Source organism: Chaetura pelagica, unplaced genomic scaffold (assembly GCF_000747805.2).
Source record: "Chaetura pelagica isolate M959 unplaced genomic scaffold, ChaPel_1.0 scaffold111, whole genome shotgun sequence".
Classification (NCBI taxonomy): domain Eukaryota; kingdom Metazoa; phylum Chordata; class Aves; order Apodiformes; family Apodidae; genus Chaetura; species Chaetura pelagica.
Genome location: NW_009952153.1, coordinates 869,339 through 896,101, shown reverse-complemented (window position 1 = coordinate 896,101; position 26,763 = coordinate 869,339).

Below are 26,763 nucleotides of genomic sequence, written 5' to 3'. Positions count from 1 at the left end.
TAATAATATTAATTAAAGACAATTATTTTGAAGGACTGGCATGAACTTTCAGCTTTTATTGTTTTATACTATTAAAAGCTAAGGATTTGTTTAGCTATCATTTGTGCAAAATCCTTCTGTATTTCCAGCACAAGGTTTCTAAAGTACTGAGCCTGGGATTTGTGCTTTCTTTTTTGGTACCTATTGTTGTTCTGAAATCTGTATGTCTGTATATAGTTCAGTATACATCCATGACAGAAACCACAATGAAGATAGTATAAACACTACAATTTTACCCTAAATACAGAATCTGGTCAATTGGATGGGTTATGCTGGCTTCAATGTCCCTTTACCTGGAATCCTAGGTATTAAATATTTGTATGTGGCAGTTATTTTAAATGACCAACACCAACATATTCTTCCATCACCAAATCAAAACACGGCATGTACTTCCAGTTCTCCAAGCAGCAGATGAAATGAGAGTTCTGGTAGAAAAATCATGCCAGAGAGGGCTCAAGAAATGCAGGATCAGGAAACAGTAGGAAGAAATCTAATTTGATACTAAAGAGGAAATAGTGCCTTTTTTTTTTTTTTTTTAAGGAATTTTGCCATATATGGAAGGTATGAACAAAAAGGCCTGGGAAAACGAATTGGGTGGTGAGCAGTAACTTAACAATGCAACAAAATTATGTAGAAGAAGATTGTGTGGTTTTACTACCTACAGATAAATAGTGTGTGCACTAATGAGTCCCTTTATATCTTGGCCAGAAAAATTAATTCACATGAAATGGTGAAGATGACATAAAAAGCGTGACAGTTCTCAGTAAGTCTAAAATTCAATCCCAGGCACCATCCCTGAAGAGTGACCAAGACTTTCATCAAATGTCATAAGCTCTGTGCTGTGGATTTTTTCGAAGAGAACTCTCACTGGGCAAACAGCTTCCAGTTTCACAAACACTTTTCATAAACTCACATATATGGAAGGGAGATGAACTTCTCAAACAGAAAAGCATACATTACAAAGTACACAAAAGGCTTCTGAAGAAAGTAGACATTGAATTTGGAACACTAAATACTAGTATGAAAGCCATAAAGAGAAGGACAATAATTAGAAGACTACCTTGGTACTCCTGAAACTGCAACAATAAAGCGATTTAGCAAAAAAAAGAGGATCCAAGATGCAAATACATTGGGTGTTTGCTTGTTCTTTTAATAATGAAGGCATTGAGAAGGCAAATTTCAGACTGTGTGTAAGAAGGCAAATAATTTCCCTGCAAAGGCAGAAAAAAAATTCTCAAATGAGCTTAATTCTAAAATAAATCCAAGTACAATATATGAAGCACTATGACATAAAGGGCTGTTGCTTAAACGCAGCCACCAATAGTACCCTATTCTGAAAACTAGGCTGTGGGTAATTGAATGTAAGATGAAGCAAAAATACAGAAAAGGCCAAGCTGAAGCTGAAGAATAAAAATGCAGTGTGTGTAACAGTATTGAGAAGAGTACAGCTCTGTAGAACTGATTAATAAGAAGAGCAATGAACAGTACAGAGTGGATTTGCAGAGATTAGAACGTTGCAGGCTTTGTCCAAAAGATTGTACAAAGTTCTTATTGGGTTTGAATTTAAATAGGGTAAAATTTATCTAACACTATTAATGTTTCCCTTTGACCTTTAAATATATCTTCTCTCCACTCCCAAAAAGGACACTATAAAATAAAATATGTTTACACTCCCCTATTTTATACTGCCTGTGCATGTGTGTGTGCATATTATGTCTATTATACTCCTTTGTACTGCAGTAAGAAATCAAGTCATTACAAACAAACCACTTTGACACTGGCACTCAAATTCAAGAGAACATACACTTCGATAGACCCTTCAAGTCATGTTCCTGCATTAACAATCCAAAAATTAGAACTACAAGACTGCATAGTAGAAACTTCACAATTTTTGTTTCAAAGCTCTCACAAGCATTCCAGTTTAACATGCATTGTAGCATGTGGCAGCACCACCTCAGAGAAGTTTAAATCTAGTACTAAGAAATTTTTATAAAGAGGTTAAATGCAAAAAGTGGGCTGAGTAGTAAAACTGAAGATGATATTAAAAAAAACAGAAAGCTGCAGGCAGCAAGAGGACACTGAAAGGAGATGGCAGCATCAGAAAACATAATATTCAGTGACAAGTTAATGAGAGAGACCATCATTACAGACGGAATTATATATTTAATGGATAGATTCTAAGGTAAAGACATCAGAATGCAGATTTAATTTTCTGGTTACAATGCTGCTTTCAAGATGTCTTTGATGCAGGACTTCTTCAAAACACAATAGGTGGGGTATAGAATTTACACCTCTTCATCATATGAGATAAGGAGTCTGGAAACACTCACAGTAGCCACACATGGGAAAAATGGGGTTTAATTTCCATCAAGGTAAAATATTTGCCACCGACTTAAAACCAGAAACAACCAGAGAGAAAGCCACAAGGACAATGGTTTTCCTAAAGGAAAAGCACATAATGACTAGCAAAGACATTAAAATATTTTAAACTATCCAAGATATAAACTGTAGAAATGCTGGTTTTCAGCCCCTAACATCTTGCCATTTTGAAGGAGTTAGAAAGGATTTTTAAGATACAGTCAGAGCAAACTAGACTTTTCTTATCTAACTTTCCCCACCTAAAAAAAAAAATAAAATAAATAAATTAGAAACAAAACTCCTTATAAAGTCTGTAGACGGGGACAGACATAGAACAAAGTGAATCATCCAGTCAACACAGACCCAGGAGGATCAGTCTAGAATATGGTATATGCCAAACATCAAAAGGAGACGAGTCCCACCTTACATACTCATCCAGAAAGCTGGAGAGTTGACCTAGCTGAGTCTTACCTTCAGCCAGCCTTAGCTGGTGGTCCTCTGCAGATTTTGGATACCTTTATGAATTGCCTTCTGCAGTCTAAAGAAATGTCAGTATTTAGTGAAAAAAATAAGAGAAGACTAATTTTAAATTAAGCTTTTCCTGCCTTCATGCATGCTTGCCAATGGCTTTTCCTATATACAAAATCGACTGAAGGGAGGGGTGGGATTGAATAACAAATTGATGTGATACAATCACATAATTCACAATCACATAATGGACTATATCCCAATTTTCAAAAGGCATAAAGTATCCTCATTAATACGATAAGTTCAGCAGTCAAATCAGTACTATGATTTTATCAGGGTTTTTGACTGTACATGAATTAGAATATAAAATGCATACAGAATTTTTAATGGGAAGGCTTTAACATTCTGTGAATGTATTTCTTACTGTCATTTACATTGCATTAAAGTGAAATTCCATATAAAAGCATAAAGTGAATACTCTATATTCTAAATGATAGTTTTTCTTAGTTGTTATGTCCACATACTGGTAATCTTATCCACAAGCTGTAATATTATCTTAAATCTGAAAAGGGGTAAGATAGTTCTCTGTTTGTTTGGTATGGCTGTCAAGTGGAGTTGTTGCACAATAAGGTCAGATGGTCAGGATGAAGTCTACAGAGGTCTTTTAGGGATGCAATTGTATTCACTGCCTGTTCTACAACAGGTTGCTAAACCCTGGACTTGAAGTTCTCTCAGCAGGGTGCTAAAATTGTTACCATGATCAACGCAATGTTGTTATCATCTTGTTTTAGCTCCCTTCATTTTTTCCACCTTGCTTTCACAACATTAGTTTAAAATAAGGTTTGCCAACAAGTATTTGTCTTCAATTCCAAAAGAATGTATTTACTCTTTAAGAAATAAGTATATACTATTTCTGTACACATCTACTTCACATTAAATTTTACCATAAAAACTAGCAATATGAGTTTTTACAGTCTAACTTATTTTCTCAGAGCCAGTAGTTTCATGCTGCTCCAAGTTTGATTAAGCTTACAGAAACTGAAGAGCCTGTAAATTCAGGTTTGTTCTATATTCATCAAACCACGTGGCACAGACTAAGTGATATTTCTGACCAATATATTATAGTTGGTATAAATTCTTCTCAATTTTAAATGCTGTCAATTCAAACTTTTTTTCTTTTTTTTTTTTTTTCCAATTTGACACCCCCATTACAAGTAAATTAAGCTTACAGAAACTGAAGAGCCTGTAAATTCAGGTTTGTTCTATATTCATCAAACCACGTGGCACAGACTAAGTGATATTTCTGACCAATATATTATAGTTGGTATAAATTCTTCTCAATTTTAAATGCTGTCAATTCAAACTTTTTTTCTTTTTTTTTTTTTTTCCAGTTTGCATCCCAGTGCAACTGGAAAAGTTGGATTGTTATATACATCCTGGAATGTTAGAGAACATAAACAGCCAGCATGCCATCCACAGAACAAGACACTGCCTTTTTTCTGGCTGCAGCTTTTCAAACAGATGCAGGTTAGTTCCTTCTGGAGGAAGAGCAGGTATGAGCTTTTCAGTAAGCACACCAGATGCTGAAGATGCAGGAACCTCAGAAGCCCTTAGCAGTACTCTGATATTTAAATTTGGAGTTCTTTTCTTGATGAAAACAGGTGTCTTGCAACTACAGCACCTACACAACCTTACTGTAATTTGTTATTTGTATTGCACCACAGCAAAAACGTGGTTGCTGCTGCCCCTCTCCATTTGGCTGCCTTGGAGTACATGCAGCCCCTCTGTTAGTGACCCCTCCAAACTGGGCTCACTGACCTTTCTCAGTCTGCAGTCATTTGGTTTTCTATTTCACCTATGTTATTTTAGCTATTTCTTTTTCATTAATGTTATGATGTTGAGAATGCATCACCTTTGTGGGAATCAACCACAGGACTCCAAGGCATACAAAATAACAGCTGGACTTTAAATAGTGAGAGATCACATGGTCTTATTTTTCATTCTTTTCTAACTTTTCAAACATTAGTCCTTAATTTTCTGTTCCTACCTCACTTCTCTCCCACCCTCAATAACTTCCAATTGGATCTACAGGTATCTGCAAGGACTCTAGTCTTTTCAGCATATATAGCATCCAAATGTTTTGGAGGAGAAAGATATGCAGTATCTAGGCATCTGAGGGAGAAAAACCAGGAAATATAACTGAATTCATGGTAGAATATATATTATTATATATATTATATATATTGGCCCATTGAGGAATGAGGTGGGAGCCCTGGTGACAGAGGATATAAAGAAGGCAGAGGTGCTGAATGCCTTCTTTGCCTCTGTCTTCACTCCTGCAGGGTCTCCCTATGAGCCCCAGATTCATATAGCCCCAGAAGAAGTCAAGATAGAGGAAGAGTTTGACATGGTAGATGAGGATTGGGTTAGGGATCAGTTGAGTAATCTGGACATCCATAAATCAATGGGTCCGGATGGAATGCACCCAAGGGTGCTGAGGGAGCTGGCGGAGGTCATTGCTAGGCCACTCTCCATCATCTTCAGTAAGTCATGGGCAACAGGTGAGGTGCCTGAGGACTGAAGGATAGCAAATGGCACTCCAGTCTACAAGAAGGGCAAGAAGGAGGACCCGGGTAACTATAGACCGGTCAGCCTCACCTCCATCCCTGGAAAGGTGATGGAACAACTTGTTCTTGGCACTATCTCCAGGCACATCAAGGACATGGGGGTCATCAAGAGCAGTCAACATGGTTTTATCAAGGGTAAATCATGTTTGACTAACCTCATAGCCTTCTATGAGGAAATTACTAGGTGGATAGATGATGGTAGAGCGGTAGATGTGGTTTATCTTGATTTCAGTAAAGCATTTGACACCGTCTCCCACAGCATCCTTGTAGAAAAGTTGATCAGGTATGGGTTTGGTGATCAGGAAGTGAGGTGGATTAGGAACTGGTTGAAAGGAAGGAGTCAGAGAGTTGTAGTCAATGGGGCAGAATCTGGTTGGAGGTGTGTGACTAGTGGAGTCCCACAGGGGTCGGTACTGGGACCGGTGTTGTTCAACATCTTCATCAACGACCTGGATGAGGGTATAGAATGTACCCTCAGCAAGTTTGCTGATGACACTAAGCTGGGAGGAGTGGCTGACACACCAGAAGGCTGTGCTGCCATTCAGAGAGACTTAGATAGGTTGGAGAGTTGGGCGGGGAGAAACATGATGAAATTCAACAAGGGGAAGTGCAGAGTTTTACATTTGGGGAAGAACAACACCATGTCCCAGTACAGGTTGGGGGCTGAACTGCTGGAGAGTAGTGTAGGTGAAAGAGACCTGGGGGTCCTGGTAGACAGGAGGATGACCATGAGCCAGCAATGTGCCCTTGTGGCCAAGAAGGCCAATGGCATCCTGGGGTGCATTAGAAAGGGTGTGGTTAGTAGGTCAAGAGAGGTTCTCCTCCCCCTCTATTCTGCATTGGTGAGGCCACATCTGGAGTATTGTGTCCAGTTCTGGGCCCCTCAGTTCAAAAAGGACAGGGAACTGCTCGAAAGAGTCCAGCGCAGAGCTACGAAGATGATTAGGGGAGTGGAACATCTCCCTTATGAGGAAAGGCTGAGGGAGCTGGGTCTCTTTAGCTTGGAGAAAAGGAGACTGAGGGGTGACCTCATCAATGTTTACAAATATGTAAGGGGTGAGTGTCAGGGGGACGGAGTTAGGCTTTTCTCAGTGATGACCAGTGATAGGACAAGGGGTAATGGGTGTAAATTGGAGCATAGGAAGTTCAAGGTGAATATCCGAAAAAATTTTTTTACTGTAAGAGTGACAGAGCACTGGAACAGACTGCCCAGGGAGGTTGTGGAGTCTCCCTCACTGGAGACATTCAAAACCCACCTGGATGAGTTCCTGTGTGATGTACTCTAGGTGACCCTGCTCTGGCAGGGGGGTTCTTATTGAAAGAACCACAAGGACTGTTGCATATGATCAGTGCTGGTTTTAGTATTGCAGAAATCGCTAGCAGACTGAGGGTTTTTATTTAGTCAACATGAAATAAAGAATTTGTAGGAAGTGATACCTCCTGCAACTGTCTTTTTGCAGAGCAGGCAATCTGCAGCTCGGTTGCAGAAAAGGAGGTAGAGAAGTGAGAATGGCACTTCCGAAGGACTCTCCCAGGAGCAGGTTATGAAGAAAGAAAACCCTCTCTCTCCTTTCATCTCTATCCGTGATACGCACAGCCACATGTATCCAGGTCACCGCAAGTCTGTATGTCAAATATTCATCATTTCAGTTGCTTTATTTACTGTGCCATATTATGCAGTTTTCATGAGGAAGAAGTCAAAGCCCTCCTAGCATGTGTTTCCTAAAACTTGGAACGAGGACTTTAAAGAATGTACCACTGGCTAAACAGCTGAAAAAGAAAGTAAATCTTGCCCATCTCAGGTTTCTTCATTTGCCTGACTGGCCAGACAGAATACTGTTTAAATATCTGCAAGAAAGAACCACTGGGAAATACTGCGCATTGAATTGTCCTGCCAAAAAAGATGCTTGTGCACTAACGCTCACAAGATGATCTAGTTTACCTGGAACATAACTAGCATCTAAATAGTCAGCACAGGGTGCCTCAGGCAGGAGAAAGCTTCAGTGACTGGGCACACAGGCACGCCACTCACAGTGCGGGAGAAAGGGGCACATGCTCTTAAGCATCATACAGCAGCTTGCTGTGAGTCTCACTGCTTGCTCTGTGCTAGCTGTGCGTATCAGGCCCTGATCACACAGGTCCTCTGTAACTCCTACTTCTGAAGTGCATATGATTTTTAAGAAAAGGACAATTCTACCCACATCATGCACAAACTCTGGGAGGTCATTTTCCCAACATTTACTATCAAGTGATTAAACATAATGATCAGGAGCCTCTCATTCATGACAGCCCAACCAGCATGATGTTTTAATAAAAAGTCTCATAACACCTAGTTCCACTTTGCTGCTCCAGGTCTTTTTGTCCTCCTTGCTAAAACCACATTGAAGCCACATTACTTATCCCTCACTTGTTTGTTTGGTTTTTTTTCCAGACCCCTACTTTCTATCTTTTCTGATTCTCTAATACAGAATGAGAAAATATTTAGAGTAACCTGGGACAGGTATTTTCAAAATTATTTCTGTAGATTTTTTTTGTCAATCCTGTAGGAAAAGTCAAGGAGTTACAGGGCAGACAAACACCTTGGTATTACTTAGCATTTCACAGATTATATCTTACCCCAGTCAACTTTAATCTTGTTACAGACATAAATTGATAATATTAAAATTATTGAATTGTGAAAAATCAAAGCAAAAGCCAGAGTATTTCAGTACTGCTTTCCAATTATTAACTGAATATTCATTTAACAGGTGCCATTTTTTTTCCAAAACCAGAAAAGAGTAAGTACATCATTGTGGCATTAAGTGATGTGGTATCAGTTTGCAGTACAATCTTTTAGGTGAGCTACAAAAGAGATCTGATCTATAATCATATTCATAGATCATAGGGTATATTTTAATAAGTGTTAAGGCTGGCAAGCTGTACTGGATTTAATGTTAACTAACTCAGATTCAACTCAAAATCCCTTGCACACATACTCATATCTTGCTCTAAAAACATAATGTCACAGTTTATGAGGAATGCTGCCATGCTGAGTGTGCTGCATTTCTCTCCCAGGGAGCTGATTCCCACATGCAGGGGCATAAGGGACAGAACTGTTTTCAAACCTGACCTTCTGAGGTAGGCAGTGAGATAAACACAGTCAAATCTAAGTTTGAAAGTGAAGTTTGTGCTACTAAAGGCTATTTTATAGTTCTTGAGTGTGAAAATTTTATATAACTATGGAACATTTCACGAAACAAAGGTACACAAGCAGTATTTTATAATTTTAAATATAATCTTTTTTGCTTTTCAGCATCTGTTAGTTCTTCTTATTAATGCCTTTGGCTCTAACAAGATAACAAATCAAATAAACATGAAGAAAAAAAGAATTACAAAGAAATAGATAGTAAATTTTACACATGCAAAATGTACAGTGTGTTGATCACTCTATCAGAAATTCAGTGTGTATATACCGTAAATCTGATCAGCTGTTTGCATGTAAAAGATACGTAAGTCTTGTCTTTACTTGAAGTTTTCTGATTAGGATCTTAGGCATTATTTCTGATGTTTTTCCAGATTGAAATCTATGGTCTACTTTGATAATGAATACCCCAAGAGAGCACAGAGACAAGACTAGGTCTCAGAAGCTAGGAACATTTCAATCAAAGATGGTTTGTTAATAATAAAGTAAGAAAAAAAGCCATTTGCTTCTTTTGCAGTGACTGCAGAGCTGACCCTCTCTTGGTCCTGCTAGGCCTGTCTGAGCAACAGCAGAGTTCAGTGGTAATTAAAGCAACAGTGTTGTGAAAAAAGTGTGAATTACTTTTACAAGAAGACTTGGATGTTGCTACCAACTGACAAAGCACAGCAGGAGAACTCTGCTGGATATTAAAGAGCTATGGTAGTCGCTGTATTGTAAGGTGGCTTTTCAGCACAATGCAAAATTGTGACTTTTCACAAGTTTATACCTCAGGAACCATTTGAGTTATCGGCTTAAAATTTAGTATGTTGTATAAGGCACATAGCAGACACCATAAATGTGTCATACTTGGTAAAATCTGGTCCTGTTTAAATTATGTGGATCCTAAATTCAATTTTTACCCTTCAATTATGACTTCACTGGGTAATTATTGCAATATTACAGCCCAGAATGTTTTGCAAAATTACAGAAAGGGCTTCACATTCAGACATCTCTCAGCAAATTATTGCAGTGTCAAACAGTCTGAATTTCCATTTTTGACATTTTTAAAACTAAAAAGCATAGCACCTCACATTTTTGGCATAGCACAAAGAATATATACTAGGTATTATACAGCAGCCCTGTACTGTATAAATATCCTTTTAAGACAACATGGTTCTGTGAGGCAACACAAAGGACCAGTCCTGACAAATGCTTCACTATCTCAGTGTTTCTTCTAAAGTCATAGGAAAAAATGCATGTTCCAGCAGTTTATATTTTGTTAGCATGCAGTGAGAATAAGGGACAGATCCAGAAGTTAGCTCCCTACATACAGAGATCCAGTAAAGACAGTATATACAAATACAGTTATTCCCATCATTCTGAGAAAATAAAGGTTTGAATTCAACCTGATAATCCACAAAATAAAAGGAAGGAATCTTCAACACCATGTGATGGTGTCTTCAGAGTATTATATGATTTGACTCAACAGTCAATGCAGTAGTTTCTGAGTTAATTTTTAGTACAGTGTGAGGAACATCTATAACTAGTAATATAAAATTTTAATTTTAAGATTTACTTGAGAGCCTGAAAAGCAAATAAGGATTTTCTAAATACTCATTCAGGTCCTATTTTGACCAAAATCTTGAACCTACCCTGAGCAGTCCAGCTAATTTGCAATTTACACCAAAAAAACACAAAGAAGGGGGTATATAGTTGCATGAACTTTCAAATTGAAGCTGAGCACTTTTTGTCACAAGACATGACACAAAGATGTGTTGTTGTTATACCTGGGGTTAGAAGCTTTATCACCCAATATGAATTCTTCCTTCCCAAATTATTAGAAGATGTAAGTCGTATGCTCTTCACTATTCTACAGAATAAGGCAGAGCATGGGTAGCCTATAGAGAAAATGCTACACATACATTCAGTTTTGCCTTCCTCAGATTACCCCGAGATAAATCACTATACACAATTTGGCAGCAGATTGACAGAAATGGTATGAACAGTCCTTCTGTGGACTATTGTAGTGCAGTGTATCACTCTGTTGTATAAATGTAATATCAGAAGAATAATTTTCCTAAAGTTTTGTTACATCAAAATAAAACCACAGATTTCACAACCCCCACTGCAAGGGGGAGGAGGGTGTGTGCAGTGTGTGACTCTGCCATGCACAGCTGTCACAGAATACAGGAATCAAGAAAATGCAGAAAATAAAGTTGGAACAAGAGGAACACACACAAAAAATAACATCAAAGAATTTTAGGCTCTTTCTCCAGTATATGTTCAAATGTTTACTAAATGTACTGTTTATTGCACCTAGTCAATGAACAGCATAACAGTATTTTTAAAATATTACTTTACCTGTTTGTTTGGGTTTTTTATTCTAGATTTCTACATAGGCAACATGCACCCTTTGTTCCACTCTTGCAGTGTCTCTCAAAACTTAGGTAGTTGATAAGACCTGATGCAACTGTTTTGTGCTGGATAAAATAAGAAAAGCTTGCTATAATTCAAAAATACAGTTCAAAACAATAAACCTCCACCCAAAAATTCAAATGCTCTGTTATCTCTTTCAGATATATACACAACGGTATATAAAAATAATCAGATCACTGGCATCAGTGCTGTAAACACAGTATCAAAACAAATGTCCATGAAACTAATCCCTTTAACCACCACTGACTCCTAGGCTGTCCTGTTCTTATGCATAAACAATTCTGTCATTGAAATGAAGACTTTGAACAATGCTTTTTGTTTAATTCACAGTTAACAAATCTTTGGTGTCTGTAAAAAGGATACCAAATATGACAAAACCTCATTCCCCCCAGCACATATTTTATTTTACTTTTCATTCAGGGAAAGCTTGATTTTTGCAATGATCCAGCAACAGATTTGATGATGTTCTTAACATGAAGCACATATAGTTGCTCATTTGCTTAAGTGCTTTGCTGGACAAAGGTCAGAGTGCTTTGAGTCTTAAAGGATGAAACCTAAATTTTGCCTCCCACCCTTTTCGTGCCCTGAACATAACTAAGGTAATAGAAAAATTGATTAAATCAGTGCAAAGCTTAGAGCTTGGTTTAGGACATGGAAAACTGAGTCTGACAAACTTCTTTCTTTACCATAATGTAATCGAAAGCCACAGAACCTGCATCTGGAATTAACATAAAAAGATCTGACTGCTTGCTTTCTCCCATGACAGATGGGTAGTCTTGAAATTACAGGTTGGAGCCATCATTCCTTGCTTACACATTTAAGAAGGGTGAATCGTATTATTAACTAAGGGGCTGATGTGGCTGTTAATTCCCAGCCACAGTCATGTGACAGGGGTTAGGGCATCAGGAGGTTAAAATCTTTGTCCCATCAAAGAAATCTTTATGTGCTTACTCCAACAGCTGATTCTAATTTTGAGGCAAGTTGCTTGTGCTTAGAAACCTGATAGAAACTGCCCAGGGAGGAAAGGTTCCTTGAGTGGGACTATTTGTGTGAATGAGAACTGCACACTACCACAAAAAGTCACATAGTCAGCCACTTAACTTGAAAGCCCAGTACACTCTACAGAATAAAACCAGTGAGCAATGTGTCCAATTAGTAACAAAGACTTAGTTGCCTTTTGATTATATTTTATATCCTTCTCTCGCTATGTGAAGAGAAATGCAACAGATACAAATGCATGTCACATGTCAGCCTTCAACTCTGTCAAACGGGAACAATTACAACACAATTAAATGACAGTCCCATGCTAAATACAATGAAATGAAAACAGGCTTTTACAGCATCATTCCAGTCACATTCCCTAGCAGTTGGTTTATCACTGAGCAGTCCTGCTCAGCTGAGTTGTTATTCTTTGGTTGCTTTTTGATCAATTTTATAGTTAACCTGAACTTCTCTGATCAATCAGATCTTTAGATATTCACAAGCTCAACCTTACAAAAAGCCAGAAACCTTAATTTAATTATTATCCAGTGAGCCCATATGAAAGTGTGCGCATAAAAGCCAGTATTCATGCTAGTCAATTTTTTCTTCAGTGCCAAGAGCAGTATTTATACTGTGTAACCTTTGCAGAATAGAAAAGTAGTAGAAATACCTTTGGACTGCTGCTTGTTTGCAGACATAGGGATTCTAAGGTGTTACCAGGCAGTTCATATGCCTACTTAAAGAAATTACTGTACATGTAACAATCCTGATTTCTTCTCAAGTAGGAACCAAATTTTCTTCCTTTTTTTTTTTTTTTTAATTCTGCAAAAAATTTATGAGAGTGCCCTCTTGTCTCTGAGCAATACAATTCTCTGATGCTAAAAAGAAAGTCCCTCCATACAAAAAGCTTCAGCAGAGGTTAATTGTGAACTCAGTAACACCCAGATTCAAAACAGTCTTGAAACCTCTTTCTGTGCAAATAGATTACAACCCATGCATATGAAAAATTTCCTTTCTGAGAGGCAGGTGGAGATGGGCACTCCTACCATTGAAATAAACTAGAAAATTCAGGTAGAAGAAGTTTTCCAAGACAAATTAGTCTACCTTATAATTCCTATTGAGGGCAGAGGTGTAGAGAATCAATCCTACCAAGTTCTGAGTACCTCAAGTGGTACTAACCATCTTATGTTACTTTTAAGTTCAGTGTTGCCTTTCCCAACGTGTCAGCATCAGTCCAAGAATTAGAAGAAGGAGGGGAGGCAGAAAAGACAAAAAGAGAGGATGAGAAATAAAATCAATGCCTTTTGGGTATAATTGTCATGGACTGAGCAAACACACCTGCTCTATAAGTCTGAGAGCCTGCAGCTTCAATTTTTAACCACAGGTAGTAATAAATAACAAAGGAACAAATTGCCATGTGAAAAAGTAAGACCTAATTTATTTTTTTTCCTTGAATCAGCTCATAAACCATAAGACTTAAATATGATCACATGACTGAGAAAGCAATTTGTTAAAATGATACAACAGGCTAGGAACACATTTCCACTAAAATCTTTCCTCTGCTCAAGAACTTATACAAAACTACGTTCCTAATATACAATTTTAAAGTAGATTCAGATAAAACATGGAGGTTCTGGATCACATTCTCCCACTGCTAGTGCACCTTTTAATTAGTATGTAATGAGCACACTCATCACCAACACTGCATTGTTTATCATGTTAAACTGTTGAGACTTTCTGCTGTAACTATCAAAGACACAAAATATCTGTAGTAAACTCATAACTCAGCAAAGCTAAGTAAAACCTGTAGACATTTTACTTACAATATTCCCTTGTAGTGCAAATATTAATGACTTTTCAGTTGCTTTAGGGACTAACACCAAAGAAAAAACAAAAGCAACCAACCAAACTTTTAAAAACAAACAAGAAAAAACCAAACAACAACAAAAAAGTAAAAATAAATAAATGGATGTCACAGTATCAGATAATTTCCTTTTTTTAACATGTTTTTTGTCTCAACATTGACTTCATGAGCTAACAATCAAATGCACTCCTACCAGAATTAATAGAAAATCTCCAGTTTTCCCTAAGAAAAGAGATCATGCCTTTCCATTATATTACAGGTAAAATAGTTCATTCTCACCATACTAGCCTCAAAATATTATACTATAAAAAGCATGTTTTATTTTCAAAAGTACCTGTGGATTTTTAAGGATAAGGTACAAGAACTTAAGTAAATTACAGTCTTCTGGTGTTCACAAATTGCAAGATGTGCAGCAGATATGGGTGAGTTTAAGAGATCCTATGTAACTTATCTTGTCATGCGTAGTCCTAAAAAGATAATTTTAACAATTAGATGCTGCTGTAAATTAACACCTATAATAGTTTTGTTTCCAACTAGGATTTAAAGTGGGATTAAGGGAGAACAGGCCTTCTGCACGAAGAGCCTCACCTTTTTGCCAGCAAATAAAAGAGACTAAGTCTATTCCCTGACAAGCAAGGAGATAGAGAATAGGCAGAGGCAGCATAACGTGAGCTTATGTCTGAGGCAGTGTGCCTGCAACTACAAGAGAGCAGCAAAGCCCCTAGTGATCCACAATTGCATGAGTGGTATAATTTCCTGTAGAGACACTGCTGTTGGTCTCACCACTTGGTTGCCTCAGCTAATCACCTCATTTGCCTGTTTCGGCCATTTGGTGAGATAAAGAATGAGGCACAAAGAGGTGGCAAAGTATGGCAGCACCAAGGGAATGAAAATTAAATGAAAATATGTGAGTTTAAACTAACAAAGGTAAATGTATGGCATTGTCTTTACTGCCTTTCTTTGCCTATGTAGGCCCAGTATATGAAGAGGTATAGCCTCAGTGCAGTGTAATGGCTCTGACAAAATATCCCAGTGCAATTATATGTGCAGAGTTGTGCTTTTCCCCAGTGGTAATGCAAAACTCTTAGTGCTGGCATGCCTCAGAACATTAGTGCTAAGAAACATCATTGGGTAGAAACTTCTGTATGCAGATATGCATAGAACATACATAGACTATGAGAATGGAGAAGATGACACACAAAAATTAATATTAAACATGAGCTATTAGGACCGCCATCAAATTATGATGCAAAATGAAGACTACTCATCTACCACTTCAGATATACAATTCATTTACCCAGAGAGATTCTTAGCATTAAAAGAAAAGCAGAGAATAATAATCTCACAGCAGCTCCACTCTTGACAGTCACAAGCAAGTATGATTCTATGGCAGAGTAGAGACTTTACCACAAACTCGTGAAATACTTTCTATGGGCTAGCTGGGCTGCTTAGCCTTCAGGGCAAGGCATAGTACAGGCCAGCACCCAGTGAGCAGCTCAAGTGTTCAGTGTGAGCTGTGCCTTTAAGGTGGTTCTTTTGTCCTGTCTGCAAGATGAATGTAGTTTGCTATAACCAAGTTTCTTTAGCCCAGTTTGTACAGGTATGGTGGCTGGCAACATCTGCAGCCAAGTTTTCCAAGGTACAGCTCTTGAAGGTACCTCATATACTAGTGTAAGTGGTAAGTAAAATAAGAAGAAAATGATGACATTCTTCAAGAAACAGCTTTAGGTCCTTGAAAATGATTATTTCGGTTTGCCTGCAACTGTAAAAATGAGTTTCAGGTAATAGCTTTCCTTTTATATAGTAAATGATAAATGAGCATTTAAACATTGACTCATCCACCAACGAAGATATAAAGAACATAAAAACTCACTGTGCTAACAGGGAGTATAAGGACTAAAGTCACCTTATTTTTCAACCTGGTGATTATACCATAAGGATGTACATTTGTCTTTACTTCCACTCCAATGTTCCAAAAAGTATATATACTTCCAGCAAAGACAATCAACCCTTTTAGCTTCTGCCATTTATATTTATCCTCTAATCCCCACAAGAATCTTCTGTTCAAAGTTCACACATCTTTTATGACTATGAAGACTGTAACTGGAATATTCTGACCTCTATTGAAAGCAAAAATACCACAAGAAACCCTCCTCCAGGGTTCCTCTTTACTTGGTATGGGAGTATACCCGAAGGGGGTATACCCAAAGAAGAAATTATGTGGGAAAAAATATGTTACCCACTTTGATTACCAATAGCAGTTCACACAATCAGCTCCTCTTTTGGTCTCAATGTGACAAGAACAAGGAAGTAAAATCATTATGTTGGGTCCAAGATTTTTTTAATGGAGGGGAAAAATCTAAGCTGGAATAATACAGTATGAGGAGGGAGTTTTCTTATTATCAGCAGGGATGTTTTCATTTTTTTCTAGAAAATACCTTTACAAAGTGTTTTAATGAATACCAATACGAGAGAACTCGAATAACACAAACAGAAGTTCACCTCATAATAATTATTATTTCATTGATCAGCTTAATTTTAACATTTCAAGAGACAATCTGTGCTTATGGTGAGTAAGAGACATAATTTCTTGTCAAGGTTTTATTTCAGTTGTTTCCTGCATTATGAATAGAATCCATAGGATGTAAGACACTAAGATTTTACTGGAAATCTTACTCTCGTTTTCTGGTGGCATTGGGCTGGGTTTTGAATCAAGAATAAAATTATTCCCTGCAATAGTGAATTGCAGTGAATTCACTGCAAGGTGAATTGCCTTGCATTGAAAATGCAGCCTGCATTTTACCTTGAAGTATATATTGAAGAATAAAATATGTTTCGTAGCTTTTCCACTAAACTACCATAGATATGCTTGCCCTGAATATATGCACCTCACTCAACACAAGTCAAGATCTTAGCTAATTTTAGCAAACACATATTTTGCAGTAAAAGCACACCTTTTGCATTTTTTTCCTCAAACTCATTGTCTATTTTATCCAGTCAAATGGATTCCTCCTACTCAAACTGTTGGCAGACAGCCAATACTGCTGCAAGTTTTGGAAGTGTCCTGCACACAGTGAACACATTCACAATGAAAACAACAAATTAAATTACACAGACATCTAAAAGCAGGAACTAATTTATAAAAATGATAATGAACCCGTTCACTGGAAACGTTTAAAAAAATGATCAATGCTCAAGTAAGAAAGATACTTCATTCAGGGATATGATTTTTCCCCTCTCTGTTGACTGATGAGTGAAGAGTACTGAGCTCATGAATTTGCTGAGACTTGCTTTCTAGCATGCAAAACCTTTGGAAAATAGTTGGCTGCAACTCTGTGTGAAAGCTACTACATTCTATAAATGGTTGCTTGTAATCTGAATACTGGAATAAAAATAGACCAAGGATGCTAGAGAGCGTGTAAATTAACTAGGCTCTTCAATCACTGGCATTCCAGCAGTCAGAGTAATTCCTTAATTGAAGTGAAAGTATAAATGAAGGATAGAGTCAGCATGAAAAGGGGCAAAAACACAGTTCAAAGTAGAATGTGCTCTGTAACATCTACATGCAAACTTTGTCATTGCAGTAGAACAAACAAGGCATGTTTGACAGTAATGCAATAGTTCCAGCTTGGTTTGTCAAGTACTTTCTGTTGCAGGATGCTGCATTGAAGATGCTTGTAACTTTGCCAGACTTAAAAAATTGGGCCAAAATATTCTCAAAATTATTTTTGTTTTTAAAGTTTAAGCAAAAACAGTAGGGTTGTTTCTCAAATGATGGTGAAGAGCAAATGCTGACATTAGAAACAAAATAAAAAACCTCTTCAGACTTCACCTGCATTTCACTTAGAAATATGCTTTCATGATTTGAAACAATAACTTAAGTTTTGGCTGAGAAATCATTATGGAATCAGAATTGTGCCTTTTGTTGTCTCTAAAGAGAGGAAAGAAAAAAAAAGAAAAAGAGAAAAAAATAAAAGAAAAAGAAAACAACACGCTCCCTCTATTCAATGAAGCCTTAGACTTGGCATAAAAAAAAATTCCCTGAGGGTTCAGCCTGCTTTGAGAACATTCCAGCCCAGGACTGCCACGGCAGCACAAAATGGCAGTGCCTCATTAGGGTCTTCTCCCTTCTTGCCCAGGTTCAAGGACTGAGAACAGGGAATCTCTGCTTTCCGTGCTGCCTCTCCTGGCTCTCGATGCATATTTTGCTGACCAGAAAGGCCTCTCTGCAGCCATCCATGCACTGAGCACTCCCCAAAAGAGCTACCTTAAAGTGGGAGCTTGGGCTGAAGCACAGGCAAATATCCATGCCATCCCTTCTAGCTGCATCCTTGCCTCATTCACTATGACAGAGAGTATGAATCAAAAGTAAATTGGCACATGTGGCTCTGGGCACAGGGATCCCCACCTCAACTGATACAGACATTTGAGGTTTCACCAATCTTCTTGTCTTCAGAGCACTTACCTTTGTACCCTTAGCATTCTTCCAACATGGGTCTTACATGTAACATCTTACTTGCATTTGGAAATGAACAGCTACCATCCCACCAGGTTTTCAGGTCTAGTCACTCCCATTTTAAAAGACACTCCCTAAGGACTGATATACATAATTCAGGTTTTGAATCAGAGTAACCCTTATGAGACCTCCTTTCTTGGCTGTCAAAGAAATTGACCTTTCTTGGTTTAAAGGTGCTTTCTCATAGGAATCCTCTCAAAACGTAGAGGTTCTTAACACACATCCAAGAAAAACAATATCTGAAAGTCTTTTGGACTCCGCCTCCAGGCTCCTGAATGTATTCATTTGTCATTAGTAATGTTGGGTCTGCCTAAGGTCTTCAATCACTTATCCAAAGGATAAATAGATATATATCATATCTTCTACACAGAAATTCAATAAAATAGATACACTTAACAAACAATTCAATAAATATTAGTCTTTAGGAACTCCTTGACATATAACCCTGTATTTCAAGCCCTTTATGTGAGAGTTTCCACACACAGTCTCCCTTTACATCTTACATATACAACCTGAGTTACCAGACTGTTTAACTAAGGTTGAATGTTGTATGTAATTTTATGTTATACCTTGATTTCCAAGCTGCTGAGCTTTGGAAACTTTTGCTGACTTTGATAATAAGACCTAACTATACGAATAAATGGCACTGAAGTCACTCACTACATCGTTCCCATAGAACATTAGTTAGATGGTTATATTATACTTTCTCTCACCCATCTGCACTTATTTTTCCTGTTCCTAAACTTCCATTTAGTGAGAAAGGATAATCTCACTCAAACTCAAATGAATTTCAGTGTCCAGGAGAGGCCTGGGTTATCTAATACTGTGCCAAAATATGGATTCAAGTCATGCTGAGCGATAAGTGATAATCAGAAACAAGGTCCTTGTGAGAGTGACTATTCCTGTGTAAAGCCTGAACTGCCTTTTGCCAGTTCCTACTGACTGTGGAGAGAGCCCATCCCACTTGTATTCTTACCTCAGGCATTACTGAGGTACCTGAAGTTAGAGGAGAATACCCCACTCTGTCAGTGGGGACACTGTGTGTTTGCTGAGCAAGCAGCCCACAGAATTGATAAAATCCACAGGGAAATCCTGAAGATGTTGAGCAGTCAACAGAAAGAAAAGACTTAATGTTCCTCTGCACAAACCTTTCTTCTTCCACACAACACTGGCAGCATATCTTTTTTGTCACCTCCTCCTTTGTGTTACCAGTTAATCACCACACAGTGATGAAACTACACAACAGTTAATGCTGGCTACCTTAAATCTCCTGGCTGCTCCTCAGGACTATACTGCCACTACTGGGCATAACTACAGCCACCAGGTCCCTCAAGTCAGCTGGAAGCCTTGCAGCTCTTCTAGCTTAGATGGCCACCAGTGTTTATGAGCTCAGGATGAACATGTCACATCTACCTTGCTTGCAGTCACAGAGCAAGCAGAAAGTCAACATATCTATTTGGAAGCCCAGATCACAAAAAAACCCACAAAAAATCAAAAAACAAAAAACCACAAACAAGTGTTTCTATTCCACTGCTTTAAAATAGGTCATGATCTTCTATGAAGGCATCTCAAAGTCATATGGAAAATAAAAACATATTAATCAACTTGTGCATGCACCTCTTCTGATCTAATAAAAAGCCTTAAAAACTTCTTGTTAATAATAAAACATCAGCAATAATTATAAATAATTAGATACATGTAAGACTAATGCATGTAATCTGAATTTTACAAAACTTTGTATCTTTTGGTTGGGGAACCATGAGGAGAGGAAGTGCATCCACAGAAAGGATGTTGGAGATCCACTACAGACACAACTAGCTTGATCTCAGCCTTCCTTTTCTATACATACAAGCAACTTCTAAATGATCACACAAATTCAATTTTAAGCAACTAATAAGGTTGCATTTTAAAGACTTTTTCTTTAGGTCAGTAAGTGACTGCCTACCAAAGTGGCAAATTCAGACATTTTGACAGATTATATAATTGGTTTTCACTTTGCCATTTGGAATTAAAAAAAAAACAAACAAAAAAAAAAACAACAAACAACACACAACAGATAAATAGGATATTATCACACAATATAGCAAATGTTGTTTAGACAATTTAGACAATTGCATGCAACTAGTCACCATTACTTCAAACAAATTATGTTCTGTTTAAGCATAAAGAGGTTTTCTGGAACTCCTTTGAGTTCAGCTGATCTTATTTTCACTTGAAAACAGATATCTATAGGTGTAACTTGTTTAAAAGCATTATGGTTTGGCTGTACTGAAGTTGCTCCTCAGCAAACCCTTCCTTCTTATGTCTCTTTTCAAATAAATATTTGTAAATTTTATCTTGGAAATTCTCAGGTTCACTAAACAAACACAGGATTCTTTGTCCTTTATTTATTACAGATCATCTCCCTAGCACATTACTTAAAAAGACTGCAGAATGAAGAAAGGAGACAGTGTGATGAGCTTTCAGCTAAAGCACTTAAACATAGACTACCTTTCAAAGTTTTTTTGTTAATAAATTGATATAGTCAAGCCACTTAATCTGCTGGGTCATGTCCATCACTGGAAGAAGCATTTTTCTATAAAAAGGAAGTATAAGTTTTGTCACAGAACATCAATACTAAAAATCACTAGGCAGACTGCTTGGGTGAAACACTGGATCTGCCAAGTCAATGGCACAAGTTCTATTGACTTCCACAGAGAAGTCATCCCTAGTTCTCTCACATGACATTGAAATATGGATGTGCTTTGGGCACCTCAGAGCAATATGGAAAAGGAGAATACTTTGGTCCTTTCCTTCTTTCACAACACTAAGTGGCAAAACAGTCGTTCCTGTAAAAACCTAATACATTAAGAAAACCTACAATTTTATAAAGGTGGACTGTTAGTGACATATTAGCTGCAGATACGAATATAACTTTTAATGGAGAAAAAAAAAAAGTGCAGTTTGGTCAGGATTTTTTAAATTACTTTCCATTTCCTTGAAACAACTAGAGCCAATGAGTCAAAATGATGAAAACTTGCAGCAGTCTTATTAGTGGATACACTAGCCATGCCTAATTAACATACAATTGCCACCAATGTGATTTAAATTCAATTTTTCTGGAAATATGTTTAGACCTGGCCTTTGCTTCAAAGCTATCTTTGTACAAAATATTCCCCATAAATTTTATGGGCTGGATTCTACTTTAAAGACTATGATCTGCAAATGTAGTCTGTATTTTCAGGAGAAACTCACAAAACATTCTATGAACTGCTGCTCTTTCAATGACGAAAAGCACAACCCAAAGCCTGTAGAGTGGAGCCACAGCCATTATGTTAACATCCATTATGCTACAGCATCAGACACTAAAGTGAGGTCTAGCAACAATCAGTATGCCAAAGAGCTTCCTCTGGTGGGATGCAGGATGAAATCACTGCACTCAAACAGAGATCTATAGAAGCAGCTTTCTCTTCCAAACTCACACGAAGAATGAAATGCTGGAGAATGACTGCAGCACAGGCAGTTTCTAAGATATATAAAGGTTTAAACACCAAGTGTATTGTGCTTCAGTACATCTGACTGTCATCTCTCAAATTAAAAACAAAAAAAACAGGTAGTGAACTTGGAGAGTTTCACTACAGAGAGCTTTTTGTTGTGACATGAAGCAACACACCAGGTTTAACCACTTAACTCCAGGATTATAAAACCCAATTAGGTATTAGGTGTGGTGATTCTGTAGGAAATGCAACAATGTAGCAAAACTCCAGCTTAGGCATTAACAGAGGGGAAGGTGATTTTATCTTAAAACCGGAGCAATTTTACATATTGTCCTCCCCCCACACTCCTACCCTCACACACACTGCCAAGCACCAGGACATTTGTATCCAACCCCACCTGCACTGCCAGCTTTCAGGCACTAATGTTGGTGCACACATGTGGACAGGATCCCTCACAATGACATAAAGTATGTAGAAGGTATGCACAAAATAATTGAAAAAGCTATGCTGACAGTCTATGGTCATCTCCAAGAAGGGAATAGGACAGAAAGTAAACCTACAAGAAAGAAATCTGCAGAAGGTGCAGAATAAATAAATAAATAAATAAAATCCTACAACAAGGGTCCAAAAATTCAACTTAACTGCTTTTGTATTATCAAAATATCCATGGAAAAAAAATGTACACCACATTCCCTAAATTTTATTGTAAATTTCTTCTCCTCCGGACATAACTTCTCTCCCTGCATTTTCTTTAGTTCCTCCCTCTTCTATATGGTCTTTTCCTATTCTCTGGCCACCCCCAATCCTGCTGCTTGGATTGAGTAGTACCACATTGGAACAAAAATATGCACCGAATAATCACTCACAGCCCTCTTGTATATGGACCTCATTTAATGAGGTCTGAATGAGACCTGACCATCCATCTGGTTTATCTTGATTTCAGTAAAGCATTTCACACTGTATCCCACAGCATCCTCATAGATAAGCTGAGAAAGTGTGGTCTTGATGATCAGGTGGTGAGGTGGATCATGAACTGGTTGAAAGGAAGAAGTCAGAGAGTTGTGGTCAATGGGACAAAATCTAGTTGGAGGTCTGTGACTACTGGAGTCCCTCAGGGGTCAGTACAGGGACCAGTACTATTCAATATTTTCATCAACAACCTGGATGAGGGAACAGAGTGTTACCTCAGCAAGTTTGCTGATGACACTGAACTGGGAGGAGTGGCTGACACACCAGAAGGCTGTGCTGCCACTCAGTGAGACGTAGACGGGGTGGAGAGTTGGGTGGAGAGAAGCTTGTTGAAATTCAACAAGGGCAAGTGCAGAGTCTTGCATCTGGGGAAGAGCAACCCCATGTACCAGTACAGGCTGGGGGCTGACCTGCTGGAGAGCAGTGTAGGAGAAAGGGACCTGGAGGTCCTAGTGGACAGGAGGATGACCATGAGCCAGCAATGTGCCCTTGTAGCCAAAAAGGCCAATGGCATCCTGGGGTGCATTAGAAAGGGGGTGGTTAGTCGGTCAAGAGAGGTTCTCCTCCCCCTCTATTCTGCCTTGGTGAGGCCACATCTGGAGTATTGTTCTGGGCCCCTCAGTTCAAGAAGGACAGGGAAGTGCTTGAAAGAGTCCAGCGTAGAGCTACAAAGATGATTAAGGGAGTGGAACATCTCCCTTATGAGGAAAGGCTGAGGGAGCTGAGTCTCTTTAGCTTGGAGAAAAGGAGACTGAGGGGTGACCTCATCAGTGTTTACAAGTATGTTAAAGGGTGAGTGTCAGGACGATGGAGCCAGGCTTTTTTCAGTGATGTCTAGTGATAGGACAAGGGGCAATGGATGCAAACTGGAGCATAAGAGGTTCCATGTAAACATCAGAAAAAACATCTTTACTGTGAGAGTGACAGAGCACTGGAACAGGCTGCCCAGAGAGGTTGTGGAGTCTCCTTCTCTGGAGACATTCAAAACCCACCTGGATGAGTTCCTGTGTGATGTTCTCTAGGTGATTCTGCTCTGGCAGGGAGGTTGGACTAGATGATCTTTCAAGGTCCCTTCCAACCCCTAGGATTCTGTGATTCTGTGATCCAGAAATACAGTCTGAGTATATGCAATTGCCAGAGCTGCCAGTGAAAACAGAACATTGATGCCATAAGTTGGTCTGTGGATAATTGTGACACACCATTTTGTGCCAGATGTGAGACATACATCTGTGCTTCAGATGTATGAAAAAAAATGCAGCTGATTGTTTCTAGATACATACATAGACACAGCAAGCAGACACAAGGTCACTGAAAGTCAACATCTGCATGTCCAAGAGTATAATTTGGCTCTAAGTATTCAAATAATTACCTACACATAGCTACAATTTCTTGTTAATATTGTCAGCTAGTTTCAACCCTCCACTTAGAGATATGGAAAGAAATATCTGAATTACCTGTGCACTGACAATGTGTACATATAGACAGATAGCTGCATGTACATAGAGCTGAGTATTACCCCTGACTTTCAGATCTGCAGAAAAAACAACAAAAGAAGCTTCTCTGCAGATTTTAAAAGGACTAGGCACTAACACAAGTACAAATAACTTCTTTATTCCAGTACTCAGAAGCCAAACTGAGAAGCATTAGCATCCTGATGTCAACTCATGAGTTTCATGCAAAAATATTTTATATCTCTTTTGCTTTATTTCAGTTCTCTTGGTCCTCCTTTACAAAATGTACATGTTCCCATGCAAGTAACTCCGAAAACTGGAGTATTTCTATTCGGATTATAGATGAAAGATCATCTATTTTAATAGTTGATTCTCTTACGTGATTGCTGCCCATTCCTAAAACTGAGGCTATTAACAGCTGCAAACTTTCCTTCCCCAGAGTTGCTTAACTTCAACGACAAATGTAGATTAAAATTAATTCACATTATTAAATTGGAATACTAAAAAATAGAACTATAGAATGATAAAAGCAATGTAGATATTTTAGCTATAACCCAAAGTTTTTAATTAAAACACAGAATCTTCCATTTGTTCCTGAATAAAACAGTAACCTTCACTTGATTGATTCTAGAAGTGTTGCTGATATATCTTGTTATAGTGGTGTGAATCACATATTAATTAACAATTTGAGTAATTAAAATGTTTTTATTCTTCAAAGACATTAGAGAGAGAGCCAAATATCTATCATAAATGTGCAAAATTTATGGTATCCAGCACTTAAGGAAAATTGGTGCAGAATAAGAAAATAACAGGTCTGGCTGGCTACTATACACTTTGAGATAAGTATTTTAGCTTACTTGCTGTATGATGATATTTACAAACTGAGTTGATGTAAGAGATAAATCTGTTATTCATGAGGATATATTTGATGTAATCCTTACAGCTAAAGGTAAACTAAGCCTCGTCCATGTTTACAGGAAATTCACTAACATCTACAGCTTTGTGGAAACTCAGTATGTCTGTGAGCTCCAAAAAGGAATTATCTGGGTGCAGAGACATACCTGTACAGCATTGCTTTCTCATCCTCAGAGAAATTAAGAGGTCCTTTGTATACTTCAGCAATTCATACATTTATTTTCTTCACACACGTAATGGCCCAAATCCCATCTTACTCACACCAGTAAAATCAGAAATGCATACACTGGCACTATAGTTACTAAAAACATACTCTAATTTTTATAATTCATATATAATGTTGAGTACGTAGGTGGTGTCTTCCCCCAGGGCATAAACCCCCCATGTGGGCTCTGTGCTCTGGCCAACCTCTGGCTCCTTCAAGGAGACCTGCTGCTGTCTCTGCCCTTCCAGAGACCTCCCCTCCTTTCCCAGGGGCTTCTCCTTCCTTCAGGACACTTCCAGCCTCCCTTCTTAAACACCTTCTCCCTCAGCTTTAAGTTTTTCTGTCCAGCTGTCCTGAGCAAAGATCACCTCAGGCTGGCATCCCACCTGCCTCACCTTTTGGCCACCTACTTACTTTCAGGAATCCCAGTTTCCACTCTCTGCAATTCGGTACCTTTCACTGCTTCCAGAGATAGAGCATTATTGCTCATTTCCATGTTACTCACTTTCATTTTTCTCAGTTTTTAATTTATTTATTTATTTTCTGTCATCTTTATTTTCACTCTCCTTCTGAGAGGTCACTTGTACAGGCTGAGGGTACCCAGGCATCAGCTGTGCTGTGAGGAGAGCCAGGCACAGACAGTTCCAGCCAGTTCCTGCTGCCCCACTCCAGGGCACAGCCCCTCAGCTTGGCCAAAAGCACCTCAGGGGAAGCGGGTTTAAGAATGGACATAATGGCACCTGGCAGTGAGGTGTGAGAGAAAAGTATGTGAGAAACAGCCCTGTGAGATTGCCAGGGAGAGGAGGAGGGGGAGGAAGAAGAGGTGTTCCAGGCTTGGGGCTGAGACCAGCATGGGGCAGGTTCACCTGACGGGCAGTGACAGAGCTGGTGATGTGGCAGAAACTGCTGGTGGAGCTGTGGCAGACCAGGCTAGTACACAGCTACATTAAAACCAAACCAAACCAAACCAGAATAAATTAAATCGGTGCACAAGTTTGGTATCTATCCCAGGTTTCTTTGAGACTCTTGTCAAAAAAACCCTCTTGAACACCTTGACAAGTGGCACATTACACTGTCAACTCTAAACTTCTGATGAAAAATACATATGTTCATAAATTCATATGTCACCCCAAGAAGTATAAAAATATATATGTACTATATATTTCCTTATGCCAGTTCTTGCAAGTGCTAGCCACAACAACAGAGACTTTCTCGTGTGCTTGCACATATTCTGGCTTATGTACTTTCAGTGGGAACTTTAGCTCTTATTCCAAACAGTTTTATCAACAAATCACACA